Source organism: Rhinoraja longicauda, chromosome 20 (assembly GCF_053455715.1).
Source record: "Rhinoraja longicauda isolate Sanriku21f chromosome 20, sRhiLon1.1, whole genome shotgun sequence".
Lineage (NCBI taxonomy): Eukaryota > Metazoa > Chordata > Chondrichthyes > Rajiformes > Arhynchobatidae > Rhinoraja > Rhinoraja longicauda.
In genome coordinates, this window is record NC_135972.1 from 15238104 (window position 1) to 15252220 (window position 14117).

Below are 14117 nucleotides of genomic sequence, written 5' to 3' on the forward strand. Positions count from 1 at the left end.
TGGATTACTAGCACTGTGTCGCTTGGCTTATTGAAACCATCTGCTATGTGAAGCATTCAATTTCCTTAAAAGATTCCTGGTTGTTGAAAAGAAATTAATAGCTTTGCCGTGGAGCAAAGAGGCCTCATCAGCTGTGGTTAATAACCCCAATATCTAACTCATTGTTAAAGCAGAACCACTCTCTCTTCCAGCTTCCTTCAGCTTTCTTACCTGCTTTCCACTCCCACGTTTTCTCTCCTCTTTTGAAGATGCCGTCATCTGCTTGTCTCAGATCTTGCTATCTCCTGTTTGGAGAGGGGCTGATATGCGATGTAGGCAAGGTAAAGGTTTTACGCATCCGAAGGTTGAGGGTAGAGGTCGTATCCCAGGTGGTTCTGCATCACCTTCGGGGGCCTTGTATGGGAGCGGGCGTGGTGGGTACACGTTGCCAACTTGTTGCATAAATGTACTCATCCTTTCCTTGAAGGTGACTCTGCCTCCCTTGACGTGAAGGGTTTCCCCAAGGCCCAGCATTTCATGTATAGGAAAGAACTGCAGATGCTGGTTTACACCCAAGATACACACAAAATGCTGGAGTAACTCAGCAGGTCAGGCTGCTATGCTACTCTGGAGAAAACGAATAGGCGATGTTTCGGGTCGAGACCCTTCTTCTGTCTGAGAATCAGGGGAGAGGGAAACCAGAGGTGCCTGACTCAAAGTCTAAAGAAGGGTCTCGACCTGAAACTTTACCTATTCCTTTTCTCCAGAGATGCTGCCTGATCCGCTGAGTTACTCCAGCATGTTGTGTCAATCCCAGTATATCATCCTCCAACTTGCCAACGCTGGCCAACATGTCCCATCTACACTCGTCCCACCTGCCTGCATTTGGCCCAGATCCTTCTAAACCTGTCATATCCAGGTTATCATGTTATCATGCAAATGTTATCAGGTTTCTGAAAACCATTCCATAAGCTGGGGTACTCTCTGATTCACCTCTACCGTACTCTGGACACTCGACTTTGTCTATTGAACCAGCGATGGCGACTATATTCTGTACTCTGTATTTTCCCTTCAGACTATCTATTGTCCTTGAGTTTGCCATGTATGTGTTTATGTACAGCATTATCTGATTTGATTGGATAGCATGCAAAACAAAGCAATTCACTGTAGCTTGGTACATGTGAGAATAATAAACCTAAATCTAAACCTAAATGCACAACCTCAACCAAATTTGTGTGGTTCTCTTTGCACAAAATGACTTCAAAGAACTCCATCTGAAATTCCATTCCTCTCTTCACTGCTCCTCTTTCTCATGTTGTCACGGAGATGAAACCAACGCTATCTACTGCCATCAACTTGATTCACACCGTGACTTAATAGAATGGCCTCCCTTCTGCTTTCATGCCTTTGTCTCAAACATTAGCATTTCAAACTCCCTACCTTCTGACTCTATTTCCTAACTTGGTTCAATTTTTTATCTCTTCTTCTGATCTCGTTGCTGTTCTGTTCTATTTCTGCATCTCCGATCCTTCACTTCTATTTCTTTAAACAGTTGAAAGGCAATATTTTCACTTCATTCCGTCTCATATTTACATTTTCACACGGCGACTGAGGTCAGATACAATGTGTGCATTTTTTGGCTGTTCAATTAATGTATTAATTTCTTAAACTTAGGTCTCCACCTATATCCTTCCTTTGTCCCGCCCCCCTGACATCAGTCTGAAGAAGGGTCTCGACCCGAAACGTCACCCATTCCTTCTCTCCTGAGATGCTGCGTTACCTGCTGAGTTACTCCAGCATTTTGTGAATAAATACCTTCGATTTGTACCAGCATCTGCAGTTATTTTCTTATACATTTCTTAAACTTAATCACTTTATTGGGATTCAATGAATGAATGATCCAGTGATGCTTTATTGTGGCATGTACCTACATACAGTGCAATGCTTTGTGTTGCGTGCAACCCGGTAAGGACATACAGCAGTCCTCACCCTGGCAGTACACGAGAGTCGCTACCTTCTGGTGTCGACAAAGTTACAAAAGGTTTGTAGAACATTTATATATTCTGCGCGTAACGGCAAACCAGGCCTGCCGCTGCACGTGGCAAAAATGCTGAAGTAACTCGACGGGGTCAGGCAGCATCGCTGGAGAAAAAGAATATTCCTTTTCTCCGGAGAAGTCGCCTGACCCGCTGAGGTGATCCAGCATTATGTGTCTATCTTCAGTATAAACCAGCACCTGCCGTGCTTTCCCTCAACATCTAGCCTGTTAATCCCTCTAAGAAATTTAGGGGAAGACGTTCCAGGAAGAAGCAATGGTGAATATTTCCAAGTCAGATGGCACACCACTTTGAGGGGAGCGTGAATGTGGTGGTGCTTCTACATGGTTGCTGCTCTGCTCATTCTCGGTGGTGGAGTTTGGAGGTTTGGCAGGTGGTGTTCGAGTGGCCCAGGTGAGTGGGCTAATGGTATACAGGGCAGCCACAAGGTGCCAGTAATGGATGCAATGGACGCGACAGAAGGTGGATCGACCGATGGCTTCGCCCAGCGCGATGTCGAGTTTCTGGAGCTCATTAGTGCTGCAGTCATCCAGGCAAGTAGAGGCTATTCCATCACAGTCCTAAAGTTAAATGTTATTAGAGACAGTATCACAATTAATGATGTGGTAATTGCTGTTCCTATCTGATTAACACTTCTTGCCTTAATCTGATTAATTTTGGAGACAGTGTATCAGCGATGATAATTTTCACTTCAACACCCCAAAAACTGGAAAATCAGTTTTTTTAATGTTTAGTTAAAATTAAAATTAAATCCCAAGAAAGGTCTCGACCCAAAACGTCGGTTAATATCAGGCTCCTAGAGAGGGTGGGAGATGGGGCTACAGTGGTTACATAACAGGTCTGAGGCTGGGTATCCTGGGGTGAGTGTCTCACCTCCTGACACTCACACAGCGTTTTTACCTTCAACCTCTCATCTTCAAAGTCCAAAGCCTGATGGGATACTCTTCACCTGCCCAGGTGAGTGCATCTCCAACCTCTAATGAACACCTGGACAAAGCCGCCCATTTAATTGACGCCTCCCCGCCTAATTAAACATTCACTAGGCACGGTGGTGCAGCGGTAGAGTTGCTGCCTTACAGCGCTTACGATGCCAGAGACCCGGGTTCAATCCTGGCTAAAAGTGCTTGTCTGTACAGTGTTTGTACGTTCTCCCCGTGACCTGCGTGGGTTTTCTCCGAGAACTTCAGTTTCCTCCCACAAGACGTGCAGGTTTGTAGGTTAATTGGCTTGGTATAAATGTTTAAAAATCCCAGAGCGTAGGATAGTGTTAATGTTCGGGGATGGCTGGTCGGTGCGGACTCGGTGGGCCGAAGGGCCTGTTTCCACGCTGTCTCAAAACTAAACTCCCTCCATCACCAACGGCAGGTGTTACTCTGTAGCACAACTGATGACAATTTCCAGATGAACGAGGCTAATTACACCTTAACCACAGGAATGGATTTCCGTGAAGGACTGGATTTGTTTATCCAACACCCAGAGATGAAGTCCAGATCTAAATTTTCCTGGTGAATTTTTCAGGAGTGCAAAGTGGAAAGATTCCACTGGGTAAGACTCAATGGCGTTCTGTGAAGTAGAATTAATACAAAGGATAGCTGAAGGGGAGTAGGAGCATATGTGTGGGGGAAAAAAAGCGAACATGATAAGATTATGTTACAGAAGTGAATTGTCTATCTTTGACTTTGATTTTAGCAGGAACCCCCTGACTTCTCCAATACTGCATCATCACTTGGAGGTTTTAGAAGTGCTTTGATCTTGAACAGCTAAAGGGCATCTCCCACAGGATTCAAGCATTCTATGTGCTCGCTTGCAACTTCAGTCTTTTCTTCCTGGCAAGCGAGACAAAATGTGATTTGTCTTTAATTCTATTTCGTGCATTGACCAAAGACATAAATGCATTTGCAACATCCATTTAGGGCGGCACGGTGGCGCACAGAGCAGTCCAGTGTAGGAACAGGTTCTCCAGTCCACGATGTTCTTGCCTGCATGTGATTGATTTCTCTCCATATCCAAATGTTGAATAAAGAACTTTGGTAAGCTTGAGTCAATAAAACCTAATAGGTTTCAGATGCGAGGGGAAAGATTGAGGGTTGTGTTCCTAGAAAACAGTCCATATGGCAATTGTCCTCACGTGAAGATGTGTGATCTGTGCATGCGTGAAGAAATGAGAGTTGAAAACCTGTTCATTTATTTACTTTCTTTGCTCGCACATAAACTCTGCGAGAGGAAATTTTATTCTGTTTTTCACATTTTTGGTAGTGATTTGTGAATTCTGTTCTGCTACCAAAACCAGTGTAATGGTTACATAACAAAACAACTGTAAGACCGTATTATAAATGATGCTATCAGGTATTACTTTCAACAATAATCTGTTCTCTGATGCCCATTTTGGGTTTTGTTACGACCGCTTTGCTGCAGACTTGGTGCAGCAGGCACGGTGGGGCAGCGGTAGAGTTGCTGCCTTACAGCGCCAGAGACCCAGGTTCAATCCTGACTACGGGTGCTGTCTGCATGGAGTCTGTATGTTCTCCCCATGACCGCGTGGGTTTTCTCCGGGTGCTCCGGTTTCCTCCCACGCTCCAAAGACGTGCAGGTTTGTTGGTTAATTGGCTTCGGTAAAATTGTAAATTGTCCCTCTGTGTGTGTAGGATGGTGTTCGTGTATGGGGATCGCTGGTCGGTGGAGACTCGGTGGGCCGAAGGGCCTGTTTCCGCGCTGTATCTCTAAACTAAACTAAATCTCATCACAGCCTTGGTGCAAACATGAATCAAAGAGCTGAACTCCAGAGGCGAGCTGAGAGTGATTACATTGTGTTCCGAGACAGCGGCTGACCGAGTGTAGTTTCAAGGAGCACCATTGAAACAAAAAAAAAACAGGCATTAAAAGGAAAGTACTACAATAGATGGGGTCAATTAACAGAGATTTAGAGGGATTTCGCCCATATGCAAGCAACTGGCTCAGGGGACACTTTGGTGTACATGGTTGAGTTGGGCCGAAAGGCCTGTTTCTGTGCTGTATAATTCCATGATCCTATAACCTCTACCACCAAAAGAAACAAGGGCACCACCACCTTTTGCTGACCTCCTAGTAACTGCATAACACCTCAACTTGACAATTCATCACCAGATCTTTGGATCCACATCCTAGAGCCTCTTCCAACAGCACTGTGGGAGCGCTATTCCCAGATGGACTGTGGCAATTCAAGGCAGTTCACCATCTGCTTCTCATGGGGAATTATGGGTGGGGAATAAATCAGCCTGAAGAATGGTCTCAACCAAGAAAAAACATCACCCATCTTTGTTCTCCAGGGCTGTTCGCCACCGATTCGATCCGTTGAGTTACTCCAGCACTTTGTGCCCATATTTCTAAACCAGCATCTGCAGTTCCCAGTTTCAACGTGGGCAATAAATGTTGGCCTTGCTAACAATACCCAGATCCTGCGAATGAATTGCATAAAGTCTGTATCTCTTTGAAGATTAAGCAGCTGTTAATAAATTAAAAGCAGAAATATACAGCAAAGTAAACAAAAATGTGCAAAAGATTTATATTCCATGTTTAAGTCAGCAACCCATTCAGATGAATGTGGCCCCTCTGGAAGCACAAACTGTGTGTTGACGTAAAGCTGACTGGCCACACTTCCAGTCCCAGCTCAACAAAGAACGCAAGAAACTAAGACAAGGAGTAAGTCATCAATCCTGCCCCACCATTCAATATGATCATGCCTGGCCTCAATTCCTCTTCCATTCCAATTCTTCATTGACCTGGCAAATATTCATCCACCTCCATTTTAAATATTGGGTGGCTCAGTGGGCTCAGCGGTAGAGTTGCTGCCTTACAGCGCTTGCAGCGCCGGAGACCCGGGTTCGATCCCGACTACGGGTGCTGCCTGTACGGAGTTTGTACCTTCTCTACGTGACCGTTGTGGGTTTTCTCCGAGATCTTCGGTTTCCTCCCACACTCCAAAGACTTACAGGTATGCAGGTAAATTGGCTAGTGTGTGTAGGATAGTGTTAATGTGCGGGGGATCGCTGGTCGGCGCGGACCCGGTGGGCCGAAGGGCCTGTTTCCGCGCTGAATCTCTATCTCTAAATTAAATATATCTAGAGAGTTCAAAGATTTACTACTTTCCGACGGGAAGAAGTTTCTATGCACTTCAGTTTAAATGACCGGCAATTATTATTATGAAGCTTGTCCCCTTGTATGTGACTGTCCAGCTAGTGAAGACATCACAACATCTACCCTGCCAAGCCCTTTTAGGATCTGATCTCACCCTCATATTTTTCCATGAAGGTGCGAACTGTCCAGCGTCTCAGCTGTTATCAGACCAACCTACCACAACTCGAGAGCAGTCCTGAACTACCATCCACATCATTTGGAGACCCTCGGACTATCCTTGATTGGACTTTACTGGCTTTATCTTGCACTAAACGTTATTCCCTTGTCTGTACACTGTGAATGGCTCGATTGTAATTGAGGTCGGGCCGAAACATCACCCATTCCTTCTCTCCAGAGATGCTGCCTGTCCCGCTGAATCAACCGAGCATTTTGTGTGCATCTTCTATTTAAATAATAATCCACCTTTTCATTCCTCAAACTTCAACACATTAAATTCCTTTGCTTTATTTCCTCTTTCACAGGATGGGATTGTCACTGGCAATACTGGCCTTTAGTTCCTGAGCTCAACCATCTTGTTGTGCATGGATTCACTTGTGGTCAGACCGCATCATTTGTCTGAAGGGCAGCGGTGACCCAGATGGGCTTTTAGTAATCCAGTGGTTTCACAGTTATGTTGCTGAAACAAGCATCTTTCTTTCTGCCTTTGCTACAGATTTATTTAATTACTTGAACTCAAATTTCCCAGCCGCCGAAGTTGGATTTGAACTCAGGCCTTTGACCAATGGTGCAGAGCTCTGCTTGCTACTCTTGCCACCTAACCTCTACACCACCATAGTCTCGGAGAGGAGCGGGAGATCAGGCCTGCACTCATCTGACCTCCGGCTCCTTCTGACTTTGAGGTTGCATTGCTGCCGGCTGTTCAGTCTCAACACAACTCCTTCTGGTCCTCTGCACAAACAAAATGAGACTTTTGCAAATGATTGACAGTGCACACCAGCAAGGAAGCTGGCTTCCCTTTCAGGTGGAATTGTAACATTCTTCACCTGACTGTTAAGTACTGTTTTTGCCAGTTCGATCTCAGCGATTTCTGTTTCCCTCCCGTCTTTGATATATAATGTTCCGAGCATCTCGTTGCGTAATGCTCTCTTCCACTTCCACCCCCAGCCTTTGGTCCTCCATCACTTCAACAGAGCCCATTAACAAGGGTGGCACGGTGGCGCTGCGATAGAGTTGCTGCCTTACAGCGCCAGAGACCCGGGTTCGATCCTGACTACGGGTGATCTCTGTACGGAGTTTTTACGTTCTCCCCGTGACCGTGTGGATTTTCTCCAGGTGCTCTGGTTTGCTCCCCACAGTCCAATGACATATCATATCATATCAAGTCAAGTCAAGTCAAATGTATTTGTCACATACACATACTCGATGTGCAGTGAAATGAAAGTGGCAATGCCTGCGGGTTGAGCACAAAAAGAATTACAGTTACAGCATATAAATAAAGTTAATAAGTTACTAAACATAGCACAAAAAGTGTCGACAAAAATTTAGTCTCTGGGGTTATCAAAGTTGACAGTCCTGATGGCCTGTGGGAAGAAGCTCCGTCTCATCCTCTCCGTTTTCACAGCGTGACAGCGGAGGCGTTTGCCTGACCGTAGCATCTGGAACAGTCCGTTACTGGGGTGGCAGGGGTCCCTCATGATCTTGCTTGCTCTGGATCTGCACCTCCTGATGTATAGGTCCTGCAGGGGGACGAGTGTAGTTCCCATGGTGCGTTCTGCCGAACGCACTACTCTCTGCAGGGCCATCCTGTCCTGGGCAGAGCTGTTCCCAAACCAGACTGTAATGTTGCCGGACAGGATGCTCTCTACAGCCCCAGAGTAGAAGCAATGAAGGATCCTCAGCGACACTCTGAATTTCCTCAGTTGTCTAAGGTGGTAAAGGCGCTGCTTAGCCTTACCCACCAGTGCGGCAATGTGCGTTGCCCACGTCAGATCCTCTGCGATGCGGACTCCCAAGTATTTGAAGCTGCTCACCCTATCCACAATAGACCCATTTATCTCCAGTGGCGTGTACGTCCTTGGATGTTTAGCCCTTCTGAAGTCCACAATCAGCTCCTTTGTTTTAGTGACATTCAAGAGGAGGCTATTGTCCTGACACCAGAGTGCCAGATCAGCCACCTCCTCCCGGTAGGCCTTCTCATCGTTGTTGGAGATCCGGCCCACCACCACAGTGTCATCAGCAAACTTGATGATGGAGTTTGAGCTGAACCTGGCCCTACAGTCATGTGTGTACAGGGAGTACAGTATATATACAGCCGGAAACAGGCCTTTTCGGCCCTCCAAGTCCGTGCCGCCCAGCGATCCCCGTACATTAACACTATCCTTCACCCACTAGGGACAATTTTTACATTTACCCAGCCAATTAACCTACATACCTGTACGTCCTTGGAGTGTGGGAGGAAACCGAAGATCTCGGAGAAAACCCACGCAGGTCACGGGGAGAACGTACAAACTCCTTACAGTACAGCACCCGTAGTCAGGATCGAACCTGAGTCTCCGGCGCTGCATTCGCTGTAAAGCAGCAACTCCACCGCTGCGCTACCGTGCAGCTTGTCGGCTGTTTGGCTTCAGTAAAGATTGTAAACCGTCCCTATTGTGTTGGATAGTTCTAGTGTACGGGGTGATCGCTGGTCGACGCGGACTCGGTGGGCCGAAGAGCTTGTTTCTGCACTGTACCTCTAAACTAAACTGAACAAGTTCAAACAACATCTTCCGTTTGGCTGCATTGGAGTCTTCAAGACTTGGCATCAAATTCACAATTTCAGTTAAATAAAACTAGAGAATGTTGAAAACACTCAGCAGGTCAGGCAGCATCTGTGGAAATAGAAATAGAGTTCATGTTTTAAGTTGGAGACTCTTCATCAGTACAGCTTTTTAAAAATTCCCCCTCTCCGTGGATTTTCATTTTGAGCATCGATAGCTTTTTAAACTGGTAACAGTGACAATATTCCACCTGTCCTCTCCACCCCGCCCCTTCTCTACATCTGGTTTATCCCATTTTTCCAATTCAGATGAAGGATCATTGACCTGAAAAGTCAACCCTATCATCAGATGCCACATAACCTACTGACTGTTTCTATTAATAGACAATAGACAATAGGCAATAGGTGCAGGAGGAGGCCATTCGGCCCTTCGAGCCAGCACCGCCATTCAATGTGATCATGGCTGATCATTCACAATCAGTACCCCGTTCCTGCCTTCTCCCCATACCCCCTGACTCCGCTATCCTTAAGAGCTCTATCTAGCTCTCCCTTGAAAGCATCCAGAGAATTGGCCTCCGCTGCCTTCTGAGGCAGAGAATTCTCTTACAATGACTCTAACCTTTCCAAATACTTGTGCAATACTGCAGAAGGTTCCCGAGCTTCACGTTACCTATCCATCATGTTCTCCAAAGATATTGCCTCACCAGCTGAGTTACTCCAGCACTTAGAGAGTCTTTTTTTCACAAGTTCACAAGTTATAGTAGAATTAGGCCATTCGACCCATCGAGTCTACCCCACCATTCAATCATGGCTGATCTCTGCCTCCTAATCCCATTTTCCTGCCTTCTCCCCAAAACCCCTGACACCTGTTCTAATCAAGAACTTGTCTATCTCTGCCATAAAAATAACTACTGACTTGGCCTCCACAGCCCTCTGAAGCAACGAGTTCCAGAAATTAACAGAAACATAGAAAATAGGTGCAGGAATAGGCCATTCGGTCCTTCGAGCCAGCACCACCATTCAATATGATCATGGCTGATCATCCAAAATCAGCACCGTGTTCCTGCCTTCTCCCCATCTAACTCCCCTCTGACTACTTTTTTTGTACAATACTTTTGCCTTTCATCTCATTCTTTGATATCTTGCCCATGTTTCTGACCAACAGTACTTTGCTAGGGCTTTGTTAATCCTTTCGATTTATTTTCTCCATAGAGAAACCAAACGCGCACTTAACATCTCTCTACGTGCACTGTAAGCAGAATAACATTTTTGCTTGAGGTTGATAAATCCCAGAGAGAGAGAGAGAGAGCAATCAAGAGACAGAGATGGAGATCACACACTCTTGGCAATCACTGGCTCACAAGATAAAGAGGGTCCAAGGAAACAGTGGGGAAAATTACAGATCAATAGAATAGAGAAAGTTACAACTCCATCCCCCTCCTGATAAGGCCTGAATGTTTCGTACAGAATTCCCAGTTTGACCTCCAGAACGAGTCCAGAGACAAAGCCTTGCATTTCTAGAGAGTTGAAGCTGTTCTACCTCTCCCGGCCCACTCATTTCAAAACTGTTTCCAAAACAAAAAATGGTGCAGTCACCTTCTAGGATGTGCAGGGCAGGGTATATTTATTGATCCATTAGAGAGAGCGCAAAAATGTCCCAATGTGATCATTATGGAGTTAATTGAAGAATGAGAAATCGAGCTGAGAATTCAGGAATTCCCTAATTGGGTGCAGCTGGGTGTTAAATCATACAGTTAGGAGGCATTAACGTGACAGTTTAATATGCTTATACTTTTGCTCCACGTTTTACAAGGGCAGTGGGGGTTGACAAGGGGCCTGGTTAAGTGATGGGGCATCCCTACCAGCACTCCTCCCTCCCCTCCATCCTCTCCCTCCTGTGCACCTGCCTCTGAGCTCCGCCTCCACCCCTTCGTCCGCCCTCTGTTCGTCCCCAGTCCTGTGCTCCTTCCTCCCGATCCCATCCCTGCCATACCCTCCTCCCTCCTGTTCCTCCCCCCCCCCCCCCCCCAGTGCACTTACAACCAGTGTCCGGCCAATGGTGCTGTTCCTGTGGTGAGGAACACCTGCCGAGGCGGCGCGGTGGCGCAGCAGTAGAGTTGCTGCCTCACAGCCCTTGCCAAATGTAGAGGGCACAGATTTATGGTGAGAGGGAAACGATTGAAAAGGGATCTGAGGGGCGACTTTTTCACACAGAGGATGGCGGGCACATGGAACCAGCTGCCAGAGGAAGTGGGAGAGGTGAGTACAATTACACCATTTAAATATATTAGGACAGGTATGTAGATGGGAATGGTTTAGAGGGAAGTGGGCCAGATAGTTTCTTATAGAAACTTACAAAATTCTTAAGGGGTTGGACAGGCTAGATGCAGGAAGATTGTTCCCGATGTCGGGGAAGTCCAGAACAAGGGGTCACAGTTTAAGGATAAGGGGGAAGTCTTTTAGGACCGAGATGAGAACATTTTTTTTTCACACAGAGAGTGGTGAATCTGTGGAATTCTCTGCCACAGAAGGTAGTTGAGACCAGTTCATTGGCTATATTTAAGAGGGAGTTAGATGTGGCCCTTGTGGCTAAAGGGATCAGGGGGTACGGAGAGAAGGCAGGTACAGGATAATGAGTTGGATGATCAGCCATGATCATATTGAATGGTGGTGCAGGCTCGAAGGGCCGAATGGCCAACTCCTGCACCTACTTTCTATGTTTCTATGTTTCTAGATGCAGACAAGTGGGTTTACTACAGTTAGACTATTTGATCAGAAATGAGCCGAAGGGAGTGATCCATGCTCTGTGGCTCTCTGACTCCGTCACTTCTTATCTTACCTGCACTGATTTAAATGCAAACTTATCAGTATCCTTCAGTTTATTTTTAATAAAACTATTCCACACAAAATGGTTCTCCTGGAATAGAAACCTGCAGGGATAAGCCATTCAACCTTTTGACCCTGCTTCAACCATGGCTTATCCTCTCTCTCAATACCATATCCCCGGGCTCACGCTAGAACCCCTGGTGCCTTTTGCATTGGTGAATTTATCTTTTAAGTACTTGTGCTTTGGCCCCTGCAGCCCTTTCCGTTAATCCGCCCAGACCTGAATTAACGCCAGTGAGCTGTTGCTGCCCCCAGAGATGGCTGCAGCTCTCCACGTGGGATCTGAAGCTTTTTTATAATCCAGCCTCCTTCATTCCTCCAGCGCCTGCTTCCAGTGTGAGCACAAAGGCATCACCTCAAGACAGCCTGGCCTGAGTCAGTGCAGCCTGACCCCTCGGGGGGCTGTGCACATTATCAGCTTGTGAAGAAAGACGTTGTGATTAACACAATCAGAAAGTCTTTCCAAAGCCCGAGCCACGTCAATGATTCATCCTTAACCCACCGGGCTTGCTCAGTCATGCATATCAAGTTTAAAGCACTTAAGATGCAAAGACAGTTCTAAAGCAAAGTTACTATTAGTCACAGAATGGAATGTGATTTGATAGAATTTTCTGCCTTCAACATTGGGATATTCTATCAATTACCCTGGAGATATCTATCGAGGACAGAAGAGCCTAATGATGGATCTTCGAATGGTGACATTAACTTCTCCACAGATGCTGCATGACCTGTTGAGTGTTTCCTACCTCCTCATATCCACACTCCCAGCTTGCTGAACGCTTGGTCCTAAGGCACTTGTTATAACTCTTTCATTTCACTGAATATCAACCTAATGCTACCCACAATTAAAACTAATGGAATGTTACTGAATACCCCATGAAACATTTTATTAATATTGTTAGTCGTTGAATCTTTCTTTAAAAATGAATGGGAAACTAGAGAACTATATCCTCTCGTTTTGGACTCCCCTATCCTGGGGAAAAGACTGTGGCTATTCATCTTTTTTGATTCCTCATTTTATAAATCTCTACAAGGTCACCCCTCAGAGAAAAAAGACCGAACTTATCCAGTCTCTGCTTATAAGCTAAACCCTCCAGACCCGGCAACCTACTTGTAAATCATTACAGCACCCTTTCCAGCGTAATGATATCTTACCAAGAGCAGTGTGCCCATAATTGTACAGAGTACAGCAAATGTGGCCTTACCAATGTCTTGTACAGCTGTAAATGACGTCCTAACTCCTGTACTCAATAGTTCATTGAGTTACTCCAGCATTTTGTGTCTACCTTTGGTATAAACCAGCATCTGCAGTTCCTCCCATCATATTTTGTTTGCTCCACTGTAAAATCTCCTCAAGTTATGCCTACCTTGAAGAAATTTGGGAAGAAGTGTCATCAAATTAAGTCAGCTGATGATAAAGCTGCTCTCCAAAAAGATCTCGATACTATGGCTGGGCTCAGTCTGAAGAAGGGTCTCGACCCGAAACGTCACCCATTCCTTCTCTCCTGAGATGCTGCCTGACCTGCTGAGTTACTCCAGCATTTTGTGAATAAATACCTTCGATACTATGGTTGAGTGGTCACAACAATGAGGGATGCAGCTCAAACCTTCCAAAAGTGAAACCATGCGTGTCACCAGGAGGAAGAAACCAGGTGAAACATCATATAATATCCTTGGTGCCACCATTGAAGAATCCAAACAGACCAAGTATCTTGGCATCAAAATACAGAACGATCTACGTTGGAATGGTCAGACTCATCAGGCAACGGTGAAAGCAACAGGTGTCCTAAATTTTCTGAGACGCAACTTTTATCATTGTTCAACTTCTATCAAGGAGAGGTTATACTTCACCCTTGTTGGACCACATTTGGACTACGCAGTTGCAGCATGGGACACATACACAATTAAAAACATTTCTTCCATCGAACGTGTCCAAAGACAGGCAGCTCGCCTTGTTACAAATACCTATGAGAGAGAAGCGAGTGTTACCGAACTTCTAAATTCATTGGGGTGGAACACTCTCCAAGACAGACGTAAAGCCCACCATTTGACCTGTTTTTACAAAATGTTAAATGGTCAGCTCGACATAGATGACCACATCTACACCAAACACAAACCTATCAGGAGCAGACGAGGGCATTCGATTCAATTTGAGATACCAGCTATCAAGACAGATGTGTATAGCAATTCATTCTTCCCTCACACAATTAAAGCATGGAATAGTCTTCACCCTACTACAGTTATTCAACCAGACGCAACTAAATTTAAGGCAGTTCTTCTCCAAGAAGCCCTTCTTGCTTTGGTCCATACTCCGCCACCTCCAG